This window comes from Monopterus albus, unplaced genomic scaffold (assembly GCF_001952655.1).
Source record: "Monopterus albus unplaced genomic scaffold, M_albus_1.0 scaffold186.1, whole genome shotgun sequence".
NCBI lineage: Eukaryota > Metazoa > Chordata > Actinopteri > Synbranchiformes > Synbranchidae > Monopterus > Monopterus albus.
This window is the reverse complement of record NW_018128066.1, coordinates 2,090,009-2,095,918: the sequence shown is the minus strand read 5'-3', so window position 1 is coordinate 2,095,918 and position 5,910 is coordinate 2,090,009. Positions and strand designations below refer to the sequence as shown.

General features: G+C 39.5%; 1 protein-coding gene across 1 annotated transcript in view; it reads left to right on the top strand.

Moving 5' to 3' along the window:
- LOC109969949 (solute carrier organic anion transporter family member 3A1-like) overlaps nt 1–5,910 on the top strand; it is a 21,637-nt gene that overhangs the window by 3,302 nt on the left and 12,425 nt on the right. The window lies entirely within an intron of this gene.

Genomic DNA, 5,910 nt, shown 5'->3' with positions numbered 1-5,910 from the left:
GAAAAAAACCCCCCCCAAAGGGGGGGGGGGGGGGGTTTTTTTTTTTTTTTTTTTTTTTTTATAGCAAATTCTGTATTTATGGTAATTGTTTTATTTTAAACAATATACCTAGGGTATCTGTTTCCTCTGCTTCTGCCCATATGCTAAGCTAACTGGCTGCTGGATCTAGCTCCATATTTAGCACATTGACATGAGAATGGTTTCACAGTCTTCTCATCTAACTCTTGGCAAGAAAGTTCCAAAAAAGTAGCTTTAATTGTGTGCGGTTGTGTTAGCATTAATGATAACACTTGATGTACAGAGTGACTGCAGTTTTAGAATCTACTTGATTTAAATTATTCAGAGCTCAGTTTTACTATATTGTTGTCTTTCTCTTTTTTGACAGTATGACTGTCTGTGCACATATTTTTGCACATAGCCCTGAGCTACCCATAATCCAATTTCATTTGATCTCAAAGGTTGCTGAATATTACAGTGTTACTAACTGTTTAGTGGCTATTTTATGCCATATGCAACAATAAATAAAAATCTTACTACATTTGTTGATTTTGTTATAACACCCAAATACTCTCTCTACTCATTGTTGACGTTGTGTAGCAGCTCATTTGAGAAAATGTGCACATTTCTGGGGCACTTTTAATGACAAAATTATTGAGTGTGTGTCTAAAGCAGTCTTTTGAACAAAAGGTTACAAAATGATCATTTAATTTCCAATAATTTCTGCATTGTCGTGGTTGAGACTATGGTTGGGAAGTTCTGGCCGTTATCCTGTCCTCTCTCACACAGGGGCCCTTGAGGAAAGCACTTTCTTTCCAACTTCTGCAGATGTGCACAGGCCAGCAGCAGAGGACTGTAGTGCTACTTATTGCGGAAACAAAGAGGTTGACATAAGACACATTACAGCCAGTCTGTCAAAGTTGCCAAGACAACAGCGCAGACTGGCAATGAGGCTATGTGCCATTCCTGTTCTGTTCACCACTCAGACTTGCATTTTTACAAAAAAAGTGTGCTTAAAATATTAAAGCAAAGTATGGAAAGTCATAAATAAGTCATAAATTATAATAATAAATATATAACTTGATTGATGAAAGTATCATGCATCAAAGAACCTTATAAAGTTGGGTGTATAAGGCACAACACATGCTGCTTGTTATAGTTTGTATTTTAACTGTAACGTGAGGACTTTGTAGCCCTGCAAATTTTAACTGTCTGTTAACAGCAACACATTTGTCAGTAAAAAGGGCCTGGAAAATCTGAACGCATACCGGTCAGACTGAAAAGCTAGCCTTTCTGTCCCTATTTGTGCAAAATAGACAGCAGGTAAAGAGTGCAAACCTCTGCCAAGGGGCAAATCCATTTCCCTGTAATGCCATAAAAGCAATATTCCCATGATAGTTTGACCCTCATAATATGATTGCTTGACCATATAAACCTACTGCTGCCATTTGGAATAACAATGATATGATTATCAGTTTGAAAGTTATTTAAAAAATAGACATGACAAACATTCACTTGTTAGTTTAGGGGTTAAACAAGGAATTCAGTGAATAGACTGTGGGAAAAGAGGTGAAAACGTCACATTTCTGCAAGTTTGTGTTCTACTTGTTCAACAGCTGTTTCTAAACTGCCCATACAATCTCAGTTACTGGCTGATTGTTGCAGTATGGAGTGATAGTTCAGGTTCTGTGCCTTCCCTTTGCCCAACTGTGTGCATGTGTGCCCCCTCTAAACAGAGAATGACAGGAAAAATACAGTGGCAAAGGAAAGCAATACTATTCACGTCAACCTGTGAGGCTACGCTGGGTGACGATAAGAACACTGACTGTATATAAAAACTGAACAAACCAACCATGACATCACTCGGTTGTCTGAAGAGTGGTTTTGAAACTCAGATATGGCCGTCACTATATTGGTAGCGCTGCTAGGTCAAATTCAAAAATGGGCAAAGAGGCAGAGTGAGAGTGGAGCTCTCTAAACAGTTAGCAGCAAGCCTCCTATGGTGGGACCCTCCTGCCTATCACTCAAAGTGGCCACGCCCTTAATTATGTGTAAATTTTAGTCTGCATAATTTAAAAAGTGAGTCATAAAAAAATTCACCCCCTCCCATCTTGGGAGGGGAAATTAGCTATAGAGACCAAAACCATTTTTTGTACCAGGCTGTAAACATGTTTATTTCTGCTGTAAAGTTGAGCAATATATCACAGGAGTGGATGGGACTTGACGCCCTTTTGGAGCTAGCCTCAAGTGGCCATTTTAGGAACTGCATGTTTTTGCACTTTAGCATTGGCTTCATTCCTCAGCCTTCGAGGTTTGCGCTTGGGTAAGAACCACAGGGTGTACTGCTCATTAACTTCTGACAGTGGAAACGCATCTATAAAGTGTAGCTGGAACACCGGTATCCTCACTGACAGACTACTGAACTTTGAATGAGATGTAGCTGCCTGCTAATAGAGCTAGCTTGGTCAGCTAACAAGCACTCACATCTCCGAAAATGTCGGAACAAATTCTAAATTGGCATCACTTGGATAGTCTGACCACATGTGGTTACGTTGTCGCCTAAAAAAAGTCAAAACACAATATAGTGACATAATACCATTATAACAGCTCTGAGCCTGGCTCAAAATTTCTACCATCTCACCCAACTCCTGCTGCATAGAGTAAATCACGGTTTCTGGAACTGAAAAGCCAGGGTTTCCCTCATTTCACTTTGAACAAACAGCTTTCTGGAATACCCCCTTAGCTTGTCAGATAGTTTAACAACATGAACAAGCCACACCATGAACAGATTAGCTTTATATAGTACACTGACATGATCAACTAGTAAATACCACAAATGACAAAATAAATGTCTCATCCAGACTGACATGGCAGTGTGTACTTACAGTTCTTCATACATGTACACAATAGTGATGGTAGCCTTAACACTAAGGCTTCAAAGCATGTGTTGAGTACTCCGGGCAGCACAAAGTGAACCTTTGTATCAAGGCTTGTATCATTTAGAAAATGTGACATCACTGATGGTGTTTGAAGCTTCATTGGTGCTACCGATTCAGGGAGGACTTCAAAGTTGGTGGGATGTGTGAGCATGTGCTTGAGATATAAGGGGAGAGTACATAGATTGCAAAATTTGTGGATTTGTAGTGTTGGAGATCACTGCAGTGCAATTGTTTGCATTGCAAACAATGACTAGCCAAATGTCTGCTTTCTTTTGTGTTGCATCAGAAACCACCGTGTTGGTATTCACTTCAACAAACTGGTCAGACTTCTACTATGTCCTCATTTTAGCTTGCTCATGCCAACACCAGGAAGTAGGCCTCAAGCCTGCCACATGTAACAAACATTTTTGTTGAGCCTGTCCTCCTATGCTAGTTTACTTCAGCTTAACATGCATAATCCTCACATATGTTGCAATTTATAAATCACTTACCTATTTTTACCCCATTCACACCTTTCTTCTGCTCCAGAGCCATTCACTGGACCTTGCTGCAGTGTCAGCTAGATTCCTAATTACATGTCTTGGGCTCTGCCCTTTAAACTGATCTAACTCACATAGTAGAGAGACAGCTGGCTTGGCTACAAATCCCATAAAACCGACCTCCACAGGGTGGACTTTAACTTTTCAGCCACGCTCCTCTGCTTCCATGGCTAATTCTGTGTATTTCAGTTTCTTCCTCTCATAAGCTGTATCTACAGAATCCTCCCAGGGAACTGTAAGCTCGACAAAATACACAGTACGCTGTGCTTCTGACTACAACACAAGGTCTGGTCTGATGTTAGGCCTGACTATCTCATCAGGAACTACAAGTTGGTTCTCTAAATCTACTGTGATTTGCCAGTCTCTACCTGCCTTTAGTTGGTCTGCATCCTGCTTCAAAATAACTTGCTTTCTGCCTTTTTCACAATTATTAACAAACAAAATCCCCTCTTGTTTTTTCTTCTTTCAGTAGCTGATCAACACGTGATTATGTCTCCAGGTGTATAGTCCTTGAGCCAGGCTTGTTTCACACCCTGCGATGTGCCAAAGTGAGGCTACACATGAACACAAGGGACATCTCATTTATGAAGAATATGGCCATTCTCCCACCTCCCATGCTTGTACAGTCACAGAAAAAAGGAGCATTTCGGATATACTTAAATAAATTTAAGATGAAAACAAATCTAATTCTATAGCAATGCTAGTGAGTGTTAGGATGGACTAAATGCTAACATCAGCATGCTAATGTGCTCACAGTGATAAAGCTTACATGCTTACAGTTCTTAATTTAGCATGTTAATTTATCCCTAAACGTGTCAGTTGAGGCTGATGGGAATGTGATTAGTTTTGCAGGTATTTGGTCATAAACCAGTGTTGGACAAATATAAATGTTGACCCTATCACAAAAAGTCATTGTGGCAAGCATGAATCTCAGAATACATTTTAATGGCAACTCATCTAACAAACATTTAACTCAAATCCCAGCCACTCAATGTGGTGGTGCTGGAGGTAAAGTCAGCAGATATCCAAACTTGATAGGATCCATTCACTCTGGACCAAGAATGTCTGTACAAAATTCCAATTTCATCCAAACCTGGCTGACTGACACCGTCAAAATAATAATTCAAAAGTTTTCTAGCATGACTTTTGATGAGCAAAAAATGAATGACTGTGATTGCAGTCGGACTTTAGGGGTCATGTGTGTGATTACTTTTGTATGTTTATGTTAGCCCAGGGATAGACTGGCAGTCTAGTCAGTCAGCTAAGGACATCTCTCAAGTACAAATCTTAAAAACTCAACACCAGTTACTATTTTCTCACTCTTGAATTGTCATTTAATTTGGAGATTTGCACATATTACATTTTAGATTAAAATCTTGACTCTGACTCAGTGTCCTAGCCCAGTGCACTGCAGCTTTTGTTTCTCGGAAGACACACCCCAAGTTTTTTGTTTTTTTTTGACACTCTTTTCTTCTCTCCCCACCATCCCCGCTCTGTTCTCTGCTTCTTGACAATTCACTGGTGATTGCTGTGGTGACTGCTGGGTCATCTGTTTTGACTTGGTAATTGAATGGAGCCTGGTCTCTACACAGCAGTGTATTTGTGTTATGTTCTGCTTAGTATTTCTCCAGCTTTCATTTCCCAGTCTCAAAGTGGTGGCCTTTTCTAAAGAGCTTAATGTGCAAATGTACACTTGCATTTGAAGAAACGCCACTGAATAATGCAATATGACAGAGAAATAGTTAGGCGTTGTTTAGCAAACTTCTAACAAGATAATTAAATATTAAAGCAGCAGCTCTCCACATGCTCATTAACAAAACACAGATGCTAGAAGGAGAGGCTGCTCTGTTGTGGCCACATCTTCTCTCCACATAGATCACTACTGCCAAAATGAGAGACTAAAGACACTGGGAATACTCAAGAGCAAACCAGAAAACAGTCATCATGGCATCTGATATGCATTCATCCTGTATCTGCTGTTTGTCAATACTGCAACAAAATTTACAATTTGAAGTAATGCAGCAGTAATACACTGCAGCATGAACAAACTAGAATTACTGCTTGGTGGTTGTATGCCTCCCTCAACCAGTCAAAATCCCAGGAATTGGATTTTATGTTCACATCATTCCAGCAGTGACCAAAACAAATGTTGATTTGATTTGATTTATTCTTTCAAACATGTAACGACAGTCAATATGTCAACACACATAATTTCACACATATCCAACAAATGCTAATCCAATATCAATTTGCTTATACCTAGTACATGTTTGAATGGAGTAGGAAGAAGTCAGACTTATCCAGTCCTACCCCATGACATCATCTTACCATCATTGGTTTGCAAGCAGTATCTCTACATAGATAATTCTCTTCTACACCAAGTTAGTGATATACTAAAAAATATTACCGATTGTTAACATTCGTACATAATTACA